This window comes from Triturus cristatus, chromosome 9 (assembly GCF_964204655.1).
Source record: "Triturus cristatus chromosome 9, aTriCri1.1, whole genome shotgun sequence".
NCBI classification, from domain to species: Eukaryota; Metazoa; Chordata; class Amphibia; order Caudata; family Salamandridae; genus Triturus; species Triturus cristatus.
In genome coordinates, this window is record NC_140592.1 from 996,692,210 (window position 1) to 996,718,126 (window position 25,917).

The 25,917-nt window shown below is 45.2% G+C and overlaps 1 long non-coding RNA gene across 1 annotated transcript in view; it reads left to right on the top strand.

The window, feature by feature from the left end:
• LOC146799182 (uncharacterized) overlaps nucleotides 1-25,917 on the top strand; it is a 174,335-nt gene that overhangs the window by 28,534 nt on the left and 119,884 nt on the right. Inside the window, exons 3-4 of the long non-coding RNA XR_014968860.1 lie at nucleotides 8,544-8,667; nucleotides 13,227-13,276. This is a non-coding gene — a long non-coding RNA (uncharacterized LOC146799182). The remainder of the gene's footprint in view (nucleotides 1-8,543; nucleotides 8,668-13,226; nucleotides 13,277-25,917) is intronic.

The window sequence follows — 25,917 nt, forward strand, 5'->3', positions numbered from 1 at the left end:
GTCGCTAAAACAGGTGCTTGACATAAGGCTTTCTTTAAGTCTTCAAAAGCTTGTGTATGTTCCTGAGTCCAAGGGAGGACAGTCGATGTCGCTGCCTCCTGGGTTGTCAACTGAATGAGTGGCTTTACTAGAAATGCATATTGGGGAATCCATTGTCTACAGTACGAAGTGAGGCCTATGAAGGCCCGCACCTCCTTTTGTGTCTTGGGTGGTGACATGTTTACAATTAACTGGATGCGGTCAGGTGTGAGCTGTCTCCCCCCTTTGGACAGCAAGTGCCCAAGGTACACAACTTGCTGAACACAGAATTGCAGCTTCGAAGGGGACACCTTGTGCCCCTTGTCGGCCAGGAAATGTAAAACCGTCAGTGATGCTTTTTCACATTCGGGTTCGCTTCGGGCGGTGATCAGCAGATCATCGACATACTGAAGCAGGGCAGTGTTAACAGGCATGTGGATACTGTCAAGTTGTCTTTTCAGTGCTTGGCTGTAGATGCTGGGGCTTTCTGTGAATCCTTGAGGTGCGCGTGCAAATTTGAAGCTTCGTCCATTTAAACAGAATCCGAACAAATATTGGCTTTCCGGATCGATTGGGACGCTAAAGAAGGCGTTCTTGAGGTCAATTACAGTAAAGAACGTTGCTTCTGAATCAATAGCTGTCAATAATGAAGAGATATCTGGAACCACGGGATACTGTGGTACAATGCATTTATTCAATTCGCGCAGATCAATAATTAATCGATAAACTGGGGGTGCATTTGGATCAGTTCGTTTAAGAATTGGAATGATAGGAGAATTACATACATTGGAGTCGGTTTCCACAACCACTCCTTGTGCAATGAGCTCGTCAATGATTTGCAGCAAAGTCACTACAGCATCTGGAGGTAACTTGTATTGTCGAATTCGTGGTAATACCACTCCTGCTTTGAGTGTGACTCGATATGGTGTAATGTGCATACAACCTACATCAGTGTGGCCTTGTGCCCATAAATGTGCAGGGACATTCTGTAACCGGTGATCCATGTCTCTAAATACGTAGTGACCTTTAAAGTCACGCAAAAATAGTCGTACCCCTTCCGGGGAACAACATATTACAGCTCCTAGAGCTTTCAGTGTCTTTATACCTAACAAGTTTTCTGGGCATGATTTTGTAAGCAATAAATCTGTAGTCCGTGTCAATGGACCAACTGCAAGAGGAAGAGGTTGCGATACTTCATTAACAATAGGCTTTCCTGAAAAACCAAGGGAAACATTCTGTGAGCCTGAGAGGGGTGCCCCTGGAACCTCGTCGTGACTTATAGTTGTTCTGCTTGCCCCTGTATCAATTAAAAACTTTCTGTCTTTCCCTAATACTTGACTATGTACATAAGGACCCTCTTGATCTACGGGAACCTCAATAAGAGGCAAGCCAACCTCCCTCTCTAGGCTGTTTCATGTGTATCGCTGATAATCGGGATAGTCATTTTGTGCATACTGGTACATCTGTTGTGTCGTGTTTTGTGTTGCGGCACTAGGCTGTGGCTGTGGTACTGCTACGGTCTGTTGTGAAGCTGGCATAGGCTGTACATTCTGAGGTACTTGTGGTTGGATCTGATCCTGTCTAGGTGGACGCGGTCTCTCCTTGGTTTTACCCGTAGAGATATTGTGTTTCAGAACTGCACAATCGTTTATATAATGACCTGGCTGTTTACAATAGTTGCATGTCCCTTTAACAGGAACCGCTGAATTACTGGACTGTGTCGCACCCTTTTTATGACCGTCAGCTGGAACTGACTGGGCGACGAGCATTTTCATTTTCGTGTCTTTCATACGTCTTTGTTCGTGTTCTTGTTCTTCTCTAATTCTATTCTGGTGGTACTGTAACATTTGTAACATTTATGACGGGGTATTAGCTTGCCAAGAGCTCTCGACTTTCAATACTCTGTTCTTAACCTGGGGCAGGGAATTCTCGACTAATTTTGTTACAAAAAGATGTGGATATGAATCGCTACTTGCTTTCAGGCCGCTATTAATACCAAAACATTTTTCAAATCGGGAATAAAAATCACTAGTGTCTTCATCGGGTTTCTGTTTGCAGGCTGAGATTGCACCCCAGTCTTCCTTTTTCGTAGTTAATAAACGTGGCAATACTTGTACTAACAATCCTGGTAACGCTTTAGTTTTGTCCCCAAGCCCTAGGCCTGGAGTTCGGGTATTTTCTTCGTTTTCTAATGCTGTCCAATCAATCTTTTGTTCTCCCACCTCCCATTCTTTTTCTTTGAGTTTCTCGTAAATACCGGCAGGCAATAATACTTTTAATATTTTCATAATGTCAGGATAGGTATAATCACCCATGAGTAACATGTCTTTTACTTCACGGTGAAACCCTGCTGGATCTTTGTCATGGCTGGGCACTAATTTTTTCATTTCCAATAGTTCTATTTTAGTTATGGGTGTGTACACAAACACGCGTCTAAAAGTATTATCATCATTTCTAACTGGGTGCACTTCGCGTAAGGGATTCTGTCTGTCTATGTAATACATTTTTCTTTCCATGGAGGGAGCTGGATCAAGCTCTGGACACAAGAAGGCACTGTATCTGTGCCGATGTTCTAGAATTACTTTAATTAGATCGGTACCTAGACCTCTCCATTTCTTCATGAGTAGTTCTATCAGTATATCAGGTAGGGGACCAGGATCGGAGTGTTGGCCTTTATACAATATAAGGAGGTGTTGTATCATGTACATACCAGCTAAACGCTGTTCGTCTGGTGAAAGATTCAGAAACGTGTGTGCTAGCGCGTCATCACTATATTTATCAGAACTGTCAGCCCATTGTACTGCTGACCTGGCTAATTCTTGTTCATCCATAGAATCGAGTACATGGTACCCCATTCGTTCTTGAAGTATTTTATCAGTAGCCTGAAATAAGTGTTCAGGGGTCTTTGGATTTGACATGGCTGCTTGAAAAATTCTCTTACTTTCTGGACGTATCGGACGCATTGAATTATTAAAAGATCTTCCCTTACCTACATAAGCTATCATTTCTCTAGCTGGTAGTTGTAATTGTCCTGTTGTCGTTTCTAGTTGTTCCTCCTCCCCCGAGGATTCAGTCTTATCTGCATCTATTTCTCTTTCAGGCTGTTCTCTTTCACATATTTGTTCTACTGTTTTTCGGATCCTTCGGTACATATTTTCTATACTATTCTGTTTATCATGTTTTCCGTCTGCTATATTCTGACCCCATTTGTTAAGTGCTTTCATTTCTTCCGGGTCTACACCTGGCCTATCTCTGTGTCTTATCAGGCAGTTTATGAAGAAGCGTAACAACAGTTTTTGCGTGTCCACTTTCTGGTATGCCATGGCCTCGCCAATACTTTCGGGACCTTGCCCTGTTTGGACAAAGTGATATATTTTGTCTAGATGATCAATCATTCCTGGTAGTATCATTAAATAGTTCGCAACTCGTCGTAGACGTACTGATGATAGCATCATTCTGTCGTCTTTACCGGGTACTGGATCATATCTACAGTCTGTAAGAGGCTCTTTAAGTATGTCGTAATTCGCTGTTTGAGGTGTACGTTGGTGTGCTAAATCCCTATAAGTCAATCGACGTGCTGATGGCGGCGTATGAAAACCTCCTGTCGCACCTCCTGAGGTGCCAGGTCCAAAAGGATTCGTTGGGTGTAAGGTAGGGAGAATAGGTGCAGGAAGGAGTGGAGGAACGGGCGGAAGGTTTTGAACGGAAGGAGGAGTATGTTGCTGCAGAAGTGGGGGCAGATTATCTCGGGGTCGAGCGCCGTTAGCAGGTGGTGTGCGTGGCGGCGGAACATTAACATATTCGGGGGCTGCATTGTCTAAATAGGAAGAAAGGAAAATGTCCTTTGCGGTCTTGTGGTGCAATTTAGTCGGAAGCAATGGAGATGGCAGATCTTTTGGTACTTCCAGGGTGGCCTTAGGTAAACCCTCGGCCAGAAGAGGATACATACCATTCATAAGAGTGTTTCGTTGTCTGTCTACTTGTTCTGCTTTTACTCGGATACCTTCCTCAATTAATACGTTTTCTCGGGCTTTGTCTGAATCCTCCCTACTTTTCTCTTCTTTTCTGAGTGCTTTCTCCGTGCGTCTATGCGATTCTTTACGCCATAATTCAATGGCATCTTTCTGTGACTGTCTGGCTTTCTTTTTCCATAATGCTTCTTCTACTCTCATGATGCAATCTGCATCCCATGTCCCAGCAGTGGGCCATCTCTGATTCTCTGCTAAATCCTTGGTGTAGTCCACCCACAAATCGAGATATAATACGGCATCTAGGCCATGTTTATGGTACATAAAGTACCCTGGAGTGTCCCTAGGCGGAATGGGAACGGCTTCCTCGAGTATCCCTTTTCTAGTTTTTATCTGTCTTAATTTTGAGAATAACGGCATCTTAAACCTTGCTACTTGATTCTTACTCGGACTTGAACACACTTAATACAATGAACACAGTAATGAAGATCGGACAATCACTCATACCACGACATTTAAAACATATTAAAACATTTTAAAACGAACAATGATAATTAGAATAAAACTAACTAGCTGCATAATACTAGATGTACTGCTAAACAGTACAGATACACTGCTAAAACAGTGCAGACCGGATCTGTGTACCCAAACCCGTCTTGACCGGCACAAACCAATGCGCACGTCTAGATGCGTCCCCAGCAACGGTACTCACCGGGAAGCACGGAACGGAACAGAAGGCCTCGGAAACTCTGGACTGGACTGGACCAGACTGGACTCGACTCGACTCGTGACGTAGGTACTTCGGAACTTCGGAACCTGGTGGGCCTCTGTATACCTCGGATCTTGCTCTCTCAGCTAGGCTCTGGTCGGGATCCTCCGCACTCCTCACCGCCTCGTCTGGGTGTTGATCGCAGCCTCAGTCACCTCAGTTGGCCTGAGGGAGGTACAGGAAATCCTGCAGGTACGCGTAGTTGTCCGTCCGACTGTGGCAGGGGACCGGGTCTGCAATGCACCTCCGGCGCGTGGGGTGGGGGAGGAGTCCCTGTTCGGGCGCCAATTATGTGGTAAATTTAAATTACCTAGACTTAATTTATGCGGTAAAGTTCAATAAGAATAACTCAGTAAAAATAAGAGGCAGAATCCGTGGTATTTGAGGTTTTAAAAGGGGTTTTATTCCTTCCAAAGGAATTGGTTCGAACCAGGCAATCGGATTCCGTCACCACGAAGGTTCGGGAAGGGATAGGCATATTTTATTGACAGGTTGTCATATATATAGTCAATGCATTACAGTGAAGACAGATGCAGAAGGCGTAACAGCTGAGAAGAGAGATAAGAATACACATACGTAATGAAAAAAGGCGTTACAATAGGCGTGCATAAGGGCGTGTACTAGAAACGTCATTATAAGGATGTCACAGGTGGGTGGATCCATAAGAGAATCCTGCAAGGTCAGCAGAAATATATGGCAGAGATGCGCGCACAGTAGCATGACGTGTGATTGACGTGTAACTGGAGGGTGAAGGGGACTTGACATTTAGCCCTACATGAGGAGACAGAAGTCTGGGATGTCAGAACAACCTAATCCCAAATCGTATCTAATATCTTGTGTTTAAGGAACTGTATTATCTGGAAGGAAAGGTCTCTCAGGCAGAGGCTATCCTATACTGACTGCTAGTGCGTGTATAAGCGTCTACGTGTCTACATGAGATGCGAGGGGGCATGGGCCTACCAGGGTAACAGGAGCTATGAATTACTTGCACGGAGACAGTAAGGCCGGGCCCTTTGCTCTGTAGCTGGAAGGATGTTTACCTAAACTACTAGACAGGAATGCATTTTTCGAGGAGCGGAGCAGATAACTTGAAGGCTAAATACAGTCTTGGCAGGCAACAGGCCGGGCCAGGCACCGTTAGCCGCGCAGGGAGTAAGACAAAGGTCATGGATACAGATGCAGGTCCAGGCTGGAGCATTCAGAGGCAGAAGGCAGGAAAAGGCTCGATGGCAGAATTCAGGGCCTAACTTGCCAGAGCTGAAAAACGTGAAAGGTACACCATATAAAGACGGTGGCAAGGCATACTTAGGAACAGAATATTCGACCCATTCATGGTGGATCTGAAAGAGGACATGTTAACGTTGGACGCATATGTATTTGTGTCTTCATAGCTGGAAGTGGAGGGAACATACATGTACTTGTAGCACGTACATGGAGCCGTTGGGGTCTAAGATAGGGGACACAATTGATCATAAAAATTCATATTTCCTCAGCAGCACCATGATGGCTTCACTGAACCCAGGAGTGTTTGGTACCAAACAGTTCCTTGGAATAAATCCACACTGATGCCAGTGTGAGATTTATTAAAACGTACTCAGAGGGCACTTCAGTGGTGCCCCCTGAAAACCTACCAACCCTGGTGTTGGCACTGACTGGTTTAGGCAGCCTGCCACACATAGTCCTGTTTCTGGACACTTGGGTGGAGAGACTCTGCTCTCTGAGACCAGAAACAATGCACATCCTGGGCAGAGGTGTTAAATTTCCTCCCCCAGGATGGGTCAGTGTTCGAAGGGAAGCCTGCCATGGCCTGCTTACTTTGGAATGTGACCCTCAGCCTCTGCTGCTAGCAGCAGATGGCAGCCCCCGGTCTACCCCCACACTGTGGGCTGGAAAACTGACAGGAGAACTCCGAAAGACTGGGAGGTGTGTTCACCTTTGCCAACCCCACCCCACTGGTAGAGGAGGCGAAGTTAAGCACACTTTCCAGTCCCCCCATCTTGAATATGGGGAAACCCCTCAAATTTTGGGGTATGTCTATGCCCCCTCCCACAGGAGGGTGGCACAATAGTGGGTGGAGTCACCCCAGATAAAGTGTCCATTGGCCCTACCTACTACTCCCCTAAAACGCACTCTAAGTTTAGTATTTAGGAGGCTTCCCCAGACTTAGAAACCAGATCTACGATGACCTAAGAAGAAAGAAGAAACCGTAAAGCAGAAGCCAGAAGATGACAACTGCCTTGGCCCCAGCCCTACCGGCCTGTCTCCAGCTGTGACGACCCTGCAACAGCGACCTCTGAAACACCTGGGAGGAATGTTACATTCAACAAAGACTCCAATCTCCCAATCTCCCATGGACAGTGGACCTGTCCAGAAGAAACCTACTCCAAAGACTCCTGATCCAGGCGGATCCGCATCCCCTGCCCACTCTGCACCTGACACCCACGACCCGAGTCTAAGTGGCTCACCTGTGCAGTAAAGTCTCCCCAGCGATCTCGACCTAGTGTCTAGGGTGGGCGTTTGCAGTGTGAACCCAGAAGCTCCCCACGACACAGACCGGCTCAAGTAAGAAGACGTCGAAAAGCACCCCTGCATCCAAAGCTCCTGGGCCTTGGTGAGCTGAACCGATGGTGTCCCTACGACCCCTTACATCCCAACTTACCTCTGCTGTTATTGGTCTTCCTCCTGCAACCTCCGGTGCAATGCCTGCAGCCTCTTTGCCGAAAGAAGAATCCCCATTGAAAAGCATTTGGCCTCCGACGTCCTATTTGCACCCTGCACCCGACTGCCCCTGTGTCACTGGTGGTGTATGGTTGGTGCTACTTTGTGGTAGCCCCCCCCCCCCCCCCTCAGTGCTTGTGCTAACCCCAAAGCTTGGCCCCTGCAACCAATTTTCTTACCTGCAAGTAGTGTGGCTCCTGGCACCCCTTGTTCCCATTGGAAAGCATTGGGTCAAACTCTGATTTTGACCTCTGCACCCGGCCGCTCCAGAGCCGCTGGTGGTGCCGTTTTCGTGCCTACCTGACCCCTAGCCCGTGCTGACTTTTGGCCCCGAAGTATAAGATTGTAAGTTCAATACCTACTTGTTTAACCGCAGTATTGTTTTCCTCATAGGATAACATTGGACAGTGTGAAAAAGTTTTGAAGTGACGATTTTTCAAACTGAAAAGTATTTTTTAATTAAAAACATACTTACCTGATTACGAAGCCCTGGGTCTTAAAATAAAGTACAAATAAAGTATAATTTTATAAAATTGGTCTGGCTCTCCTTCTTGAGTCGTATGTCCATTATTAATCACTGTTGTGCAATAGATGTCTTACACTCCTCTGTGTTAGGCCTAAGGCTGTTCGCCCACACTACCACTAATAGAGCACTTTGGGTTTTACACTGAGCCCTGCACGCTTTTGGGGAACCACTGGACCCTGTGCACGGTATTACCACCTATTGGCAATATCATATACAGAGCCAGCTTCCTACACATATGTATCATGTCTTCCACCCAGGCTGTGGAGGCAGCTTGGCCCATCTCCAAGCACTGCTGGATTTGAGACAATTAGGGATTTAAATTCGAATTGCTTGAACGGAACTGCTCAGCCATTCCAAACACAACATGGGACCTCCTCCCCACAGTGGCATTTTCTGTACAATCGTTCACCAAGCAGTCTTTCCGACAACTGCCCCCAATCTTTATGCAAACATGCTAAACAGGGACTTTGTGGAGCAGAAACAGTTGACAAGAAATTAGAAGTGCATTGTGCCAAACTAAGCATGGTATTTTCATTCCTTCTAGATCTTTCCTGACTAAAGCCGACAAACACTCTACTTCCTGAAGAACCGCTTCCCCCAGCTTGGCTGTTGCGAATACGAAGTCAGTACCTGCTATCTGGCACTCAGTGGCGTGACCTGAGCCCAAGGTGCGTGACTAAATCTGGAACACAGGCTGCACAAGAGTACCTTAAATCCTGGTTGCGGAGCTTTGTAAGATCATCCTGCGTCGAGGATGAATAGCGCAGCTGAGGCAATGAGTCAGATCCGAGGGGCTGCGAGGCTGCGTTGTGAGGTCCTGCATCATCGTAAAGGATCCTGTTGATGAGTGTTTGCGATGCGAAGTCCAAATTAGAGGAGGCGTTGTTCAGCTGAGGGTTTGCGTCAGTTCCGAGGAGCTGCGAGGCTGCGATGGGAGGTCCTTTGTCATCGTCGAGGATCCCGCCAACAAGGGCTTGCGAAATCCGGTGTCGAGGATGCATCGTCAAGTCGATGTGATTGTTCTAAGGAGCTGCGATGCGATGTCCTGGTGCCATGAGCGTCCAGGCAGCAGAAGCAATGCCTCGGTTCTGGTCGGGGTTGCGCCGCGCAACAGAAGTGATGAATTGGGTCTGGTGGATCCACAGATGGGCTGGCTGAGCACCTTCAGGCCCCCATCCAAGGGTCCAGGACTGGGGTGGCACAATTTAGTAGAGTAGAACTCCTATTGGCAGATTATCGGTGCTGGTTAAAAGAGACTAGCCCTTGGAGTCACTCTGGTGTTCCTGGGTTCAGGTTACAGGCAGGCAAGGCAACCAGGCAAGAGAGCAGCAGGCAGCATGTCAGCACAGCGGTAGGCTGTCCTTCAGGGTAGCAGTCCATCAGAGGGCAGTCCTTTCAGGAGCACCGCAGTGCTTCTTCCTCGCAAAGTGTTCCAGAGGTCCAGAGAAGAGCTGTTGTCTGAGGTCCAGTATTCATACCTTGTGCCTCCTTTGAAGTGGTAGAAACTTCTAGTGGTTTCCCGTTAAAGTGCACAGGTTTCCTTTCTCCCCTGCCCTGGCTTAAGACTACCTACTGGGGCAATGCAATCTTTTGTGTGAAGGCAGGACACAGCCTGTTCAGGTGTCAGTGGTGCTGTGCCTACCTCCACCCTTCCATCCTGCCAGTGATGGCCCATCCAGGCACACCTAAGCTTTCTATTGTGTGTGGCTGTGTAGGAGGCATACACAAATACCCACTGCCAACTACTCCAAGTCAAGTGACCCCGAGACGGGCTGCAAACATGAATAAGCTAAGGCAAGAAAAGCAAATTTAATAAATGTGGCATTTCTAAAATTTTAATAGAAAATCTGACTTTTCCATAAAAGAGGATTTTTCATTACAATTCAAAGGACACTAAACATGCATCATATACCTGTTCCCATATCGAAGTTACAGCCTATTAAATGTAATAAGGTAACTCCAATGTTATCCTGTGGGAGTGGCAGGACTTGCTGTAGTGAAAAACAAATGTAAGAGTTTTTCACTCTCAGGACATGCAAAACTTAAAAGTGCATGTCCTACTGTTTAAATTCACAGCACCCTGTCCTCTGGGCTGACCAGACCCTACCATAGAAGTGACTAATATGTATTAAAAGGGATGGTTTAGCCAGCTCAAAATGGCAGGGCAAAACTGCACACACATGCTGCAATGGCAGGCCTGAGACATGTTTGAAAGGGTCACTTAAGTGGATGGGACAATCAGTGCTGTAGTCCCACTAATATCATTTAATTTACCGGCCCTGGGTACATGCAGTACCAATTTACTTGGGACTTATAAGTAAATTAAATATGCCAATTGGGGATAAACCAATGTGACCATAGTATAAGCAGGGAGCACATGTACTTTAGCACTGGTTAGCAGTGGTAAAGTGGTCAGAGTCCTAAGGCTAACAAAAATGAGATCAAAAATACATGGAGGAGTAAGGCAAAACGTTTGGGGGAAGACCACCCTAAGGCTTATAGGTCTAACAAGAACCAGATTATGTTGTACATTTTTTTAGGCATAGGATGATTAAGTGATTGTCCCAGAATCCCATCATGTTGAGTTGAGGCCGGCCTCCGAACCTCGTCCCCCAATCCCAAAGTGCAGCATCTCTAGCTTTTGCTTTGAATCCCAGCTGTGCGCACGCAGCCTAGAGAGCCCGACTGTTTGGAACAAGAATGTAATAGGAACCTGCTTGGTTAATAGCCCAAGGAGGCAGATATTGCCTGCAAAAGACTGCATTGAATCAGTGCTTAAGTTTAGCCATTGGTTGCATTTGCACTCTCTTTTTGGGGGGTTGGGCGTTACCTTTAAATCAGACTTCTACAAAGAACAAGAGAGATAAAAGCAGCAGAAAGAAGATTGAAAAGAAACATGGAACACAGTTACAAAGGTAGAAATTGTTGAAAAGTAACAAAAGACAGTTCAATAAAGAGGGATTATATATTGGTGAATTAAAGAGGCATAAAGATAAATGAAGACGAGACAATCTTGGTCTTTGGAAACCCTGATTTCCGGCAGCAGTGCTGGTTGGCTTTTGAGAAAAGAATTGGGCTTGTCACATATTCTTTGACAAATTAAGCACTACTTTGAATATTGTATAAATGTTTTTCCTTTGAAATGTAATTGTTGAATTGCTTGGTATACGAGTGTGTACTTGTTCCTGTGTGCACCGAAATGGCACTGCATTTTCTTGTGTTAAACAATCCTAGTAAGAGCAGTGACTCCATACGGGTATGTGCTACTAAATGGCTTCTTAATCTTTCTATTGAAACTACCTTAGTTCTGCCGGACTGGAAACATCTGGTGGTAATTTCATTCTTAGGAAACCTTCTTTAGGTCCTTCGGTACTAGGAAACTATTGCCCCATTTCCCTTCTCCCGTTCCCGGCTAAAATCCTGCAGAAACACAGAAGCAGACCAATATCACAGTACCTAGACCTTTAGGATCTTTTGGATCCCGCTGAGTCAGATTACTTTAAAGTGCACAGTACAGAGTCCTCTCTTCTCGTAGTCATGAAGGACCTGGACCAAATATTAGATTAGGGCAGTACTGCTGTCTTAATCATCCTGCATCTCACAGAAGTGTTTGATACTGTCTCACTTTACCCTGCTTAATAGACTCTTAATAAACATGATACAGTACAAACCTTGCTCAAAGACATGAACCTTGATGGCTTCAAATCCCATATTTCACTGAATGCCAAGTCGCTTGGGTTCCTCCTAGACACCGACTTCACCTTCAAGGAACACATTGCCAGAAAAACAGAGACTGCCTGGTTCTCAATTCTAAAGAAAGCCAAACAATTTCCTCCAGAAAGCAACTTTAGAACTGTTGTTCAAGCCCTCGTACTCTTGTATCTGAATGGTAAAAATGCCTTAATCCACGGCCTCCCAGACTCCGCACTGGCACTCCCATAGGCATCCAACATACTACAGCACGTCTCAGCCAGGGCCTAAAGAAATATGATCACATCATCTCAACCTACTGAATCTCCATTGGCTCTCCTTGCCGGCCTGCACCATCTCCTAAACCAGCCACATTATTTACAAAGCAATCACAACCAGCACTCACTTACCTCCTACACAAGTTCACCACCTCTGGCTGATCTGTCAGACCCGCAGCCAGGAGATCATCAGATTGAACAAGTGTAGAAAACAAAAATCAAGACTGCAGGCTTTTTCTATCTCTGCACCCAGGCTTTGCAACAATAACCCTGTATCCATCAGCACTGCTCCAACTCTGTGAACAATTTAGGTAAGAGTTGAAGACTCACCTCTTTAAAGAACACTACATTGCAATGCATTCACGCTTGTGGCCTGCTATTAGGCCTTCTATGCCTGAAGAAAATCTTTCCTCTCCTACCTCCAGCTACCTAGAAAACTGTCATCCAGGTGATCATTATCTCTCATCTAGACTGTGGTTATGTTCTGTATTTAGCCGTTATCCAAACTCTCCTCTGATGCGTACACGTTATTCAGAATGCTTTAGGCCACCACTTACTCCACGATCCCAGATGCCTCTCCATTTCCTCACGTCTAAAAATCTTACATTGGCTTCCATTCGCCAAGAGGAGTAAATCTAAGTGTCAGGTTCCTCAGAAACAAGTTATCAATTACTAATTCTTCAGATTGAATAACCTGTATTCAACTAGTCCAGCGGGAGCAATGCACGAGGTTTAGTCGCCTACTCCCCACTATGTCTTCCAGATCGAGGGAACCCACCACTGGGTAGCACCAAAGGAAAGGGGGGGTGGGTGGGAGAGATTGGAGAGTAGACAAGAGACTGGACATATTTCTCTGTGTTACTTCACACTGGTTCACACTCTTTACTTGCTATTTTCACTGTAGTCTGTGATGGATTATTCTGCTTGGCTTTCAGGTTACTGCTAGGATTATACACACAACATAAATTGCCAACACCTCTAGACACTCTCAACTCGAGGTGTGCTTATTTATTTATTTATTGCCTTATCAACCCCTTTCTGAACTTGAGGGTTTCACTTGGATGGATTCTCAGGGAATTCGTTTTACAGTTCTAGGTTCAGCTGAAAAACTGGCTTAATTAAAAAAAAAAAACAGTCTTTATCCCAGACTTTCTGCTGAGGTTAACCGGACTTATTGTTTGTGCATGTACTTGAATTGCGAGCAACCAATAAAGTTTATACTAGAATCTTTGTGCATCTTTTCCTTCTTCATCTTTCAGGTTTACCTAGTAGAGGAATGCTGGAGACGAATTCCAGGATGGCGATGCAGGTAAGATTCCTTATCGACTTTCAGTCAAATTCTGGGTGGAGGACCGGTTGCCAAGCACGGTGTGGCGCGTTGGGCGTATTTTTGTTGTTTCTGGTTTTCAAAATGGCGTCAAGATTTTGTGCTCTCGCGCCCGACCTCAGATAGAATGTTCTCTAACTTAGAGCTAGTTTTCCATAGAATATTATAGTCTTTGAAGCCTTTATACTCCTGTAATTAACTTCAAAAATACCTTTGCTTCACCAACACAATTTAACGCATCATCACATTGAACACCTTCTCCATGCCTGAACTTAAAAAGTCCTTCAAGGCATCCATACTTAAGTTTCCTTTTGGCCAAGAGATTTACCTCATACATTAGTGCCCAGGGCGACGATGACACTAAGACTCTCTGTTTCACCTTTCGTGCTCTCACCACGAGAGGTCTCGGTACATCAAACAGTTGGCCCGCTCCTATATACCTGGCCAGAGTCTTCGTTCTAGCACTCTACACCTTGCTGTAATTTCCCGATTTAAGCCTAATAGACAAGGAGTCGCTCTTTCAGTTAGATTGGTCCCAAACTTTGGAATTGCCTATCTCTGCATTTTCGCCAAACTTGTTCCGAGGTTACTTTCAAGAAGCAATTGGAAACCTCTAGATTTCCATCTATTTACCATTCTGTCCTGAGCGGAGTCTTTGCTGTGTGGCATCTATGAGCTTTGCAGACCACAAACATGAATGGTGAGTGTATAGCTCAGGCCAAGTGGAGTGAGCAGTGGATACAAGCGAAGCAGGGACACCTAGTGGCCAGTCTTTATCATGATTCATGCTAGTTACATCCTTCTGACTTTTAGACATAGGGGGGGTCACAGTCAGAGGCGCAACTAGAGCCAAATTTCGGGGGGGGGCTAAGAAAAAATTTCGGGGGGGGGCTGAAACTTTAAGCAATAGGCAGAGTGGAGCTGCAGGGGCTCGTAGAAGGGGTGAAACAACCGCGAGGCCTCATTAACATGCACATGGTCTTTTAAAGACCTGTGAAGTGCTCGGGTGCGGCTGTGTGTCTGCCCGGGAAGCTGTCTCATCCCGGGCTGCCACACACGACGGGGGGGGGCTGAAGCCCTTCGAGTCCAATGGGTGTTGCGCGCCTGGTCACAGTGCTCATTCTCGAGTAGACATGGGGCGAAGGGCAAAGGGGAGATGGGGGAACGTCACTGACAGAGTAGAGGTGGGATACAGTTTAGATGCAGCTGCTTATCATACTTAAAATGTAACACTCACAAAGCTCCAAACCCCAGCTATTCACTGACAGGCGGGTCAAACTCCTTTAGGTACACTTAACTCTCCCTTTAGAGATTTTGACGAGCTCAAATTGTAAGCTCATCCGAGGTGCTGAGGAAAAAGGACAGAAGGACCAGAGAGTTATACAATGAATAGATGAAAGGCGGACAGTCCAGGAAAAGGTTCATAACAAATAGCAAAACATTAGTAAGACGGTATTACTAAGATGTCAAAGGTAAAAATCTGAACACATTTTTGTTAACCATTTTTTAGTGCTGCTATGGAGGACCTTGTATCAAGCGTTTTCAATGGGGTGAGATATCTGTTAAAGTCCACAGGAGGAGAAAAATGTTCAGTGTCCTTATGAATCTTTTTAGCAAGACGCAGATCCGCTGGGCAGACTTAGTGCTTGAGGAGCAGGTCATCCTGTGGGTAGAACTTAACCCAGTCAGAAAAGGTACCTCCTGACTTAGGTGGTCTTGGAGCTTAGTTAACGGCAGCAGAAGCTGCCTATAGGTGATGTCTGAAATGGGTTGCACAGCCGAGACCGTGGTGAAGAAACCGTAATCTGAGGGAACGGCTGCAGAATGCTAAATGCTTCCCTGGGGGGTTGAAGTGCAAGATGTCCCCATTGAATCCACATAGTGTGTTTCAGCGAGTTGCTTCTCTTTTCACAGACTTTAGGGAGGGCATTTTTGTGCAGTTGGGGTGGGTTGTGGCACTGAATTTAGATAGCTCCACACCTACAGATGTGCCTGGCTTTCGCATGCGGATGAGCACCTTTGAGGAGATGTCAGTGTAAGAGCCCAGAGCAGGATCTTCCAGAAACTGAGAGAGGTGCAAGACTCACGGGGCCAACCCGGCGGCAGCCTCTGCCAGTTTGTTCTTGCAGAGAGCGCATCAAGACCTTTCGCGATATTTCAGTATTTATCTGAATTTGTCACTTAAGTTGCCTTACAAAGGATCAGGGTTCTGGATTACTTTATTTATAAGGCTGGCGTTAGCGAAGACCTATTGATTTAACTACAATTATGTACATAACCTACTTTATGCCAACCCTCTTTATTCATTGGTCTGTTGTTGTGTCATTCACCTTGTTCTTATGCCCACTAAATCAAATAGCGTGGGTCAGCTCACTTCAGCCATTGTCGAACAATGTAGTTCCCTTGAGTACCATATGTTACCATGGCAAGGTGAGTTTTTGAGGACAAACTTTACTTTTACTTGTAGCCAAGGTGTCTTTTTTTTAATTGGTGAGGGTCTGGCAACTCTGGCAACAAAAAGTTTTACAAATGCCATAACAAAACAAAACAAGCATTGACACAGCCAAAAGGCTGGCAGTAAAAGCCAGCCCTATTGGCCTTACCAGCTCTTCTAGTGCTCTAACTACACAACTTAAAGACAATAGCTCCAAGTGTCATGACTTTATTCTGCCGTCTCCGCAACAGAGCTTATGGGTGGTTCTGCCAAAGGTTCCTCAGCACTCCCTCCTGGAGGAACACAGCAGCACAGCTACAGTTGTATTCTGACAGGGTTTCCAAGAACCCCGGGTGTAACAACAGGGCAGTCTTATAACTCGAGCAGCGAGTGCAAATGGAGGAAAGTCCTTCTCTTACCCCGCAGCCCAGGCCTGGAACAACCTCCCCCTCCGGCAAACCCCCACACTGCCCCAGTTCATGAAGGACCTCAAGACCTGGCTCTTCGGATAATTGCAGCACTCAACGGAGCGGCCCCCTCTAGCGCCTTGAGACCGTTGGGGGTGTGTAGTCGCACTTTACAAACCCTTGATTGATTGATTGAATGGTGCAAAGGCTGACTTCAGAGGACTGACACATTAACTACAGAAGCAATCCTCAATCAAGCTTTTAACAGGGAAATCTTGACTCCAGATAGGTGGGATTGTCAAGCCCCAGTATTGCCCAGTCTTAGATGTCCCTGTTGGTGATGCCCACACACTTTTTGCAGCAGAGAGAGACTCCCTCGTGAGAAGCCTTCTGACCCACCAAGTCCGATATGAAAACTCCTGTGATTCAAAGGAGTTTGTTTTGAAGGAGCAGCCTCTCTTCCCACAAAGCATGCTGGCAACCACTTCAAAAGACCTGACACCTGGGTTTCATGATTTGGGCATGGTACCTTGTGCTGTGAAGCAACTGTGATCTTGACGTCAGAGCACGTTCCATCTTCCAACGCTTGTCATAAGTGCCAGTGTTTTTGTACAGCATACTGCAATCCCTGGCAAGTGAAGCCTGGACCCTGGAGAGTACTAGAGCCTTCTATCCGGCCTTTCTTCTTTTTGTGGGGTGGATCCCTATTATAATGTGTGTGCCATGTGACTTTATAACACATGGTCTTGCCCGTCTCTTTAAAAAAGTAACCCCCCCCTCTGCGATGCCAAAGACCCGGCCTCTTGGAGGTCCCCAGTGAGCCCAAGCCAGCCTCTCAAACTTTTTGAAACAGACTCAGCCAGCACAATGAATAAGACTAAGGGCCATATGTACGACCCTTTCATATAGTGCCTCGCAATTTGCAACACATTGCGAGTCACAAATTGTGAGGCGCTAAATGAAATTTACAACAGTGTGTTTACACTGTTTTGCGATTCCCAATGGGGTCGCAAATTGCGAGGCTCATTAATATTAATGAGCCTCTTTGCGAGCCCATTGTGAATGCCAGCCCTCCCAGGGATGGTGGCCTGCTAGGCTCAGCAGACCACAATGTTTGGGACTGCTTTTTAATAAAGGAGCTATTTTTTTTTTAAATGCAGCCCGTTTTCCTTAAAGGAAAACGGGATGCATTTAAAAAAAAAAATGTTTTCGTTTCATTTTTAAGGGCAGGCAGTGGTCCCTGTATATGAAGTAATGTTTGCAACACTCTTGGGGATGATCAGGTTAGGTTAGTTCTGCGAGCATGCATTATTGTAGAACCAAATAAATGCTGCTGTTCACCAGTGCACTTTTAAAAACCTATATTGCGACTTGTCCAACTCTGGCTGTAGCTTCAGTCTCATGTTTTTTCACAATGGAAGCGGGTTTTACACGTGGAGTATAAAGAAAACCTGAAAGTTTAGCACATGATGGGCAGATGACAGGCCTGCTGTACACACTGGACCAGTGTGTAGGGCACCATTGTGCTTCTAACTGAGACACACGAGGGTCGGGTATAAATACACAATCCCATCACTGTTCAGAAGTCCAAACTATGTCTATGAACAGCCAAAAGTCGCGTTGGTACAGTCGAGGGAAAACGCCGGTTTGGGCAAGTTTGAGCTCTTCATTCTCGTTTGCAAGTACCCCTTGCTTTAATTGGACAGAGACAAGCAGGCCACAAGCCATGAGTTGTGATGTGAACATGGTGCGCTCGAGCCCCCTCAGTGTAGCTTCCACCGCTGTGCAGATGTTTTGATGAGGGCGGGGCACTAGGCTGCTATTGATCCCTGTCAAAATGTGAATATCTCCCTCCCTGAGAATCAGCAGTGCAGCCCACCCTGGTGCAGAGGGGTTTGTTATGAAACGTGTGAAGCGGAATGGGTACATCTCACATAGGAGGTCCCTTTCAGTGAGCTCCCTGCTGCCTGGAGCTCTGACCCTTGTCCTGCAGATCCAACGCTTCCCTCGAAGACACGTTAACACGATCTCTTGTAAATGCACTTCACATAAAAAAGGTTTCTAATTGGAACTTGGCCTGACACACTCCTTGCTATAATCAGATATGATCTGTTTTAATGTTACCACTTTTGACGCATAATTACAGTGGTCTGTTGAGATGATTATTTTAACTGAAGGCCTTTGGCACCTACTTCACACTTCAACCCAGCGAGCAAGTTCCACTTCACACATATTAAGTCTTCCCAGATGACATCTGTGCCTCAGGCTTCAAGCGACCATGCAGGGTGGCTAGAAAAGGGGAGGAGATATGGCCTGGGACACTTGCTACTGAACAGAGAAGGTCACATGTGGTATCTCATATCCTTGCATATTATATCACTGTGTGTGGTATTTACATCTATGCAAACACAAGGAGATGATCGACGGAGTGCTGAAACTTTTCAAACTCTCACCCCCAGTCACAGATCTGGGTTGAATCCATCATCGTTCTTTAGCTCACTTCGCCACCCCAGTTCAGACACAGCTATAGGCAAATCAGTCTTGACCCTGTGCCTCATCCAGTCCGATCTGCCAAGCCAAGTCTTCCCTGGACCGGAAACAAGCATCCTAGGACCGGTTTCGGGGTAACACCCCTTATCAGCCAGGCTAGCTTGAATCCAGTAGCAAAGTGAGCAAGGGACACACGTCTGGGCATACCCTGCCAACGTAGTGCGAACAAAGCAAACACAAGGAGGTGATGGTCAAGACTGATTTGCCTATAGCTGTGTCTGAACTGGGGTGGTGAAGTGAGCTAAAGAATGATGATGGATTCAACCCAGATCTGTGACTGGGGGTGAGTGAAAAGTTTCAGGGCTCCGTCCATCATCTCTTTGTGTTTGCCGTATCTTCATCTATGCCATGCATTCTCCGCTTAGTGTTTTGTCCCTTGCTGCTCAGCCAGAGTGACTGTGATGTAATTAGAATGCTGATGTGTGCCTAGTTGAGAAAATGAAAGTGGAAGTGTGTGGGCTGAGCAGCAAAGATGCTGCTTCCGGTGGGGCTTCCGTCATACCTACAGTGCCTGTAACCTGAGACTCCTATCTTGTGAATAAACCTGATCTTGTTATCACCTTACTACTGGCTACTCTGCATCTTTATTTACCAGAATGGTGACGAGGATGGGATAAGTGACAAACCTGAGACTCATATCTTGTGAATAAACCTGATCTTGTTATCACCTTACTACCGGCTACTCTGCATCTTTATTTACCAGAATGGTGACGAGGATGGGATAAGTGACAAACCTGAGACTCATATCTTGTGAATAAACCTGATCTTGTTATCACCTTACTACCGGCTACTCTGCATCTTTATTTACCAGAATGGTGACGAGGATGGGATAAGTGACAAACCTGAGACTCATATCTTGTGAATAAACCTGATCTTGTTATCACCTTACTACCGGCTACTCTGCATCTTTATTTACCAGAATGGTGACGAGGATGGGATAAGTGACAAACCTGAGACTCATATCTTGTGAATAAACCTGATCTTGTTATCACCTTACTACCGGCTACTCTGCATCTTCATTTACCACACAGTCCTGTGAATTTATGTGAAACCTTTCAATCTTTGCATTTTTTGTTATACATTCCTTATTAGAATGTACACATATGTTTGCGATCTAAATCCCAATGGCATTTATTGCTGTCAACTATGCCCTTTATGCAGCAGTCTTACTCATCGCTGCTCCTGAATAAAGAATGCTTCTGCAGAAACATTTTTGTCTCCCCGATTACCCATGATTACCGGATCACACTTGGTTGTTTTTAGCCAGAGGACCATTGCGTGAACCCAGCGTCTCCTCTGCTAAGCACATCCTCATGAGATAGTGTTGATGGTTTGTACTGAAAATGCTTCACTCTGAAGTAATCTGAAGTAAAGAGGATGTGAATTGTATGGTCAGAAACCAGTGGGATGTTAGGTTCCATTTGAAACCCTTTGCTTGGTCCAATAGGACATAAGAACTTGCTTGGAACATAACAAGCCCCCTCCCCACCTGCTGCATGAAGACTTTCTACTGCCTGCCATGGAAGCACTTCCTAACACAGCTCTGAAGCTCTGTGCCAAGGACTAAGCCTTTAATAGGTAACAGTTTCTAAAGATGAAGACTTTAAATAGGGAGTCTTCACGCCTGGCCAGCTGATACTCGACAGCTACCCTGCTTGGATCGAACGCCGGATACAAGGCTTATACTGAACATCCTATAGGAATTTTACCACTCTGAATGCGTCTCATCATTTGGATCGTATGAGGGTCCAATTTGTATCAATTTACACATGGCATGATAATACGCAAGGAATGAAATAACTTTCCTATGGTCTATTAATTCTGTCTGTGATGCAACGAGCCATAAAGGAGCACATACTGCCCTAGGAGTACCTTATCTATATTCTACTCTTTTTGAAAGAGCCTTGATGAAGTTCCTGTACGGAACGAAACGCGTTGGCTGTACATTGCTCGTGTCTGAATGATCGTAATGAAAAGAATCTCAAGAATAAAAAGAAGAGAAATCTTATACCGTTTGGACTATTTGATTTAATGTGTCCAGACACAATGAGTGCACCTTCCATCTTTGGCCTTATGTTTCTAAATGTTGTTGAGTTCTTTATAGGAACCTGCTTCTCTTGAAAAGACCGGCTCATTGAGATTCCGACTGGAAGGCGCTGTGGCAAGTCAAGCTGTGAAGGTCTCGTAACCAGACGAGTGCTGACCATAAACTTTTTCAAAAATGGGATTGGCTTCAAGACAGCTGGTCCTGAAGCTCTACAAAATAATGTTGTTTTGGTATGGTTTGTCCTTACACATTTAGATCATCAAACCGTGACCACACCAATGTGGGGACCAATCTGAGGAGCCGGCTCTAAGATATTGTTCCAAGAATGCTCCCTCTCCTGGCCAGAGGATTATTGCCCAAGACACATCAGCTCCCTCCTACACCCAGAAGCTCAGACCAAGGGGTGGCTCAACTCATATCAATGTTGCTGCTTTGACTCCCTCCCCCTCAACCCTTCGTCTTCTTCAAACCAGAGGTTCAACATCTTCCAGCCAGACCTGTAACTACCTGCAAGTTTTTGTCACCAGGACGTAAAGCCATCCATGTCCGGGATCAGCACTGCCTCTGCAGCTTCAACTAGCTGGAGACTGATTCGAAGGGAAAGTCACACTGCGAGTCAGGGGTACATCTCTTTACTGCTGGAGACTTACTCCCACTTCCTCTGCTGTTTCTAGGTGGGTGGGCTGGCGGGTTGTGGGAGTGGAGTTAGGAGGCTTCTCACTTGCCTCTCAGTTGAACACTGAACAAAGTTTGCCTAATTCGTATTATGTCCATTTTTCACTTGCCATTTTAAATCCCACGAGCATGCTTGTTCCGCCCTCACTATGAGTGGCCCTATCTTTGTGATATTTATCGCACCTTATAAACATCGATAGCCCGTGGATTGTTATTTATTAAGTGCAATAAATAAATCCAATTTGACATTTCTTTTCTACGTAATAATGTGGTATAGCATTCCGATTTTGGTTCTTTCTGGACCAGATTGCATTTATCTCTATATTTATATGGCTTTTTTCACTGGTGAATTTTGGAGATTTGACAGCAGTCACTGCACCTGCACTAGACCACTCGTAATGCGGATCTTTAGCTTTTATTGTTGTCTCCTTACATGCGTACATCTTTGCTCATAAATCTGATGTGATCCTTTATTTCTGAAGTGAATTGTTGCTCAGTTCTGCTGCTAAGCAAACCACCTCCCAGATTTTCTCTGAGGATTGCCTTCTTTCTTGGCCTGGCTACCAAAGGTGGTCCCTAAGTGGAACTGCTCACCTTTGAGGTCTAAATTGTGAAATATAGCTTAACAGACGGGTTTCTCACTAATAGCTCAAGAGACTGGGTTCTCACTAATAGCTCAACAGGCTGGTGTCTCACTAATAGCTCAAGAGACTGGGTTCTCACTAATAGCTCAACAGACTGGGTTATCACTAATAGCTCAACAGACTGGTTTCTCACTAATAGCTCAAGAGACTGGGTTATCACTAATAGCTCAACAGGCTGGGTCCTCACTAATAGCTCAACAGGATGGGTTCTCACTTATAGCTCAACAGGCTGGGTTCTCACTTATAGCTCAACAGGCTGGTTTCTCACTAATAGCTCAACAGGCTGGGTTCTCACTAATAGCTCAACAGACTGGTTTCTCACTAATAGCTCAACAGACTGGTTTCTCACTAATAGCTCAACAGACTGGGTTCTCACTAATAGCTCAACAGGCTGGTTTAACACTAATAGCTCCACGGGCTGGTTTATCACTAATATCTCCACAGGCTGGTTTATCACTAATAGCTCAACAGACTGGTTTCTGACTAAAAGCTCAACAGACTGAATTCTAACTAATAGCTCAACAGACTGGTTTCTCACTAATAGCTCCACAGGGTGGTTTCTCACTAATAGCTCCACAGGCTGGTTTCTCACTAATATCTCCACAGGCTGGTTTATCACTAATAGCTCAACAGACTGGTTTCTGACTAAAAGCTCAACAGACTGAATTCTAACTAATAGCTCAACAGACTGGTTTCTCACTAATAGCTCCACAGGGTGGTTTCTCACTAATAGCTCCACAGGCTGGTTTCTCACTAATAGCTCAGCAGACTGGTTTCTCACTAATAGCTCAACAGACTGAATTCTCACTAATAGCTCAGCAGACTGGTTTCTCACTAATAGCTCAACAGGCTGGGTTCTCACTAATAGCTCAATAGACTGGCCTCTCAATAATAACCAAGCAGAACTTAAAAAGGAAATTCTCTGGCACACTTAAGATATAGAGAACTGTTTTCAAGTTGGACCGGATGAGATTGCGAATTGAACCTGCCATAAAAGCAGCACTGAGGTAGTAGAGCACAGTTTTCCTATTTGAAAATAAATCATTTGCCAAAGTAGCGGTGGCATAACACAAAAGTTCTCTCCCTTCACAGAATGTGGTAAGAGGCCTCTGATACTCCCATGTCTCACAGATATTCCTCGGACTTGGGCTGAAAAGGGGCTCCCTTGTGCTCCAGGGGTGTGTTGCGCCCCTGCCATGTAGAGAAATATAATAACATAGCACATGTATTTCAATTCAAAATAACTTTATTCGGTTACTGTACAAAGTAAACCATAAAAGCACAATTCATAAAATCACATTAAAACAATCCCTAGGCGTTTTTTCCTTTTTAGACAAATATACATAATGTTATATCACAGTTGATTTACGTTGTATAAATACACTTTTTTTAAAAGCAGTAATAGAGGCAATGGTAAATTCATTATCAAGATATTGTAATGCCAAAAATGCCGGACGACAATGTCTCAGTCCCTGTCGTTTTAACACTGGCATAATCCATCTTTTTCTGGGAATGAGATAAAATTTACAAAAAAACAGGATATGTAGGGAGGATTGTGAAGAAACATTGTCACACGGGCATTTACATAAGATTCTGGACCAATCCTTACGTTCAGGGAAACTTAGCGCTCTATAGATAATGTTCAATCTAAAGCGCGTTAACAGAAATCTCTCTTAGTCGCTGGAGACTAGTAAAACATATGGTTGTATGTTTTCAAAGACCAGGGTAAGATGATGTAACTGGACCATTGGTTTCTTTATTTCAGACAAAGATCTCATTTTGCTCAAGTAGCTCGTACAACTAACCTAAAGATCGTTTCTAGTCAAATTACACATGGTATGTGGGTCCTTATAGTATTCTTGACGTCCCAGACAACCTACATTTTTTTTAACATATTCCAGCCATCTAATATGTCTTACACCCTTCAGCCCCAGACTATCTTTTAAAATTTGACGATTAAAAGCAGTCTCCTCTGTGGTACACACCCTATGCCAAAGAAGAACTGGCTGGGTCTTAATCACATCCTCCAGATAGGGCCGACCAAGTTCAGCATGGCAGTTAAAATTAGGTGCGCTGTCAGGAACTGATAAAAGAAATTTGAGGAATGTGTTTTCTACCGTCTGTAGTAATTTTACATTAGCGATGCCCTATATGTAAGTGGCAATCGCAACACATTTCGCTTTATAAATGTGGAGTAATTCCCCTGGAGATCGTTTACCCAATTTGCGACTAAAATTGGATAACGCCATCACTGATTTGCTGAACAGAAGCCTTCTAGACATAAAATTAGTAAAAGAAGTAACTAACCTTTGAAGGCCAAGAGGCTTGGTGGCCATAAGGATCGCATTGTCTGCATATAAGAGTGCAGGAATAGGGCGGTTAGCTATTAATGGTAAATCGCTGCACTCCTTAATCAGCCAATACTCTAGGTCATTTATATACAATGTAAATAAAAAAGGAGCGAGAACGCAACCTTGCCTAACACCTTTATTCACACTAAAAAATTTTGAACAATTCCCATCCTGACCAAAACGTACCCTAGACCTTGCCCCTGAATAAAGTTGCCTTAAAAAAAGAAATCAATAAAATGTCTACCCCCTGTCCTTCTAAAATCTGCCATAATTTTTCATGAACTATGCAATCAAATGCGACAAAGGTTAAAAAAACATCCTTTTCCTTCTAGCATGGGTATATTTCTATAACAGGATATGTAAATTCAGCACATGTATTTGTAAAGTGCAAAATCATCCCTTGGGGCATCTTGGCGCTGAATAACAGGTGTTTATTGTCACCCAATTCAATGGTGCTCATTATATCAACCTCGGAAGGAAGAAAGGCTGAGCGAGCCTTCGTGATCTGACCTTGTGGCCACCAGGTCAATCACGGATTCCTGGAGGAGATGCCTGAGACCCTGAGCCAGCAGGCCTGCTGTCCCCTGGTAATGCTGCACATCTTGCAGAATTGGAAAACTTCATTTGTTCTGCTGCAGGAGGCCTCTAAAGCCTAGGACTGCTTTGCCATTATATCAGAAATGCTGCGGTAAAGAATTAATTCTTGTGAAAGTAACTCAACCAACCCCTCTTCGGATGGAATGGAGGCAGTGTGACTCATTCCCTATGATGCTCACTTTATCGTAAAATCTTTCAACACTGCTTTTAGATGGGCCTCCTCCGGGGGTGAATGCCGGGCTGTTGGTGAGGGCTCTGTGCAGAGGCTTCCGGCCCTCAACTCCAGGCAAGGCTACAGGCCGCAGCTAGCGAAGAAGCCATGGGTCTTGGTGCAAGTATGGATAATGCCCCCTTTGGCTGCTGTTGGGGTTAAATAAAATGCAGCAATTATAAAGGTTCAATGGGGCCCTCCTGGCTCTAGGCCCTGGTGCCACTGCACCTGCTGCACCGATGGTAGCTACGCCCCTGGCTACAGAAGGATGTTTGGAAAATGTTGTGAGGGAAACATGGAAACATAGGCCCCCCGCGCACCAGAGATCTGACTCGAAATGCAATGTTTTTCCGCTGAAAAGAGATGCTTTTGGAGGGGGTGGGTGTAGTCAGGCAGCGGTGGCTCAGTGCTGAGTTTGCATGACTCGCTAATGTTTCTCATATCTGCTTTCTCTCCGAGTCCATTTGTGTTCATGATACCATAACACTGGTAAGTCCTACGGTGGTTCCCAATCCCAGATCCCTCTTGTCTGTCCTGTTTCATTTGTGTTCCAAAACTCAGTTAGCCGGTTACATGGTTTCCGGCGCTGTGCCTTGATTGTATTAGCATGTGCTCCTCCCTGTATGTCTTTCATAATTCAGCTATTGATGTTTCATAACCACCCCTGCAGAGGCTGCTCCGTGCCCCCTCCCCTCACACCCCTGCAG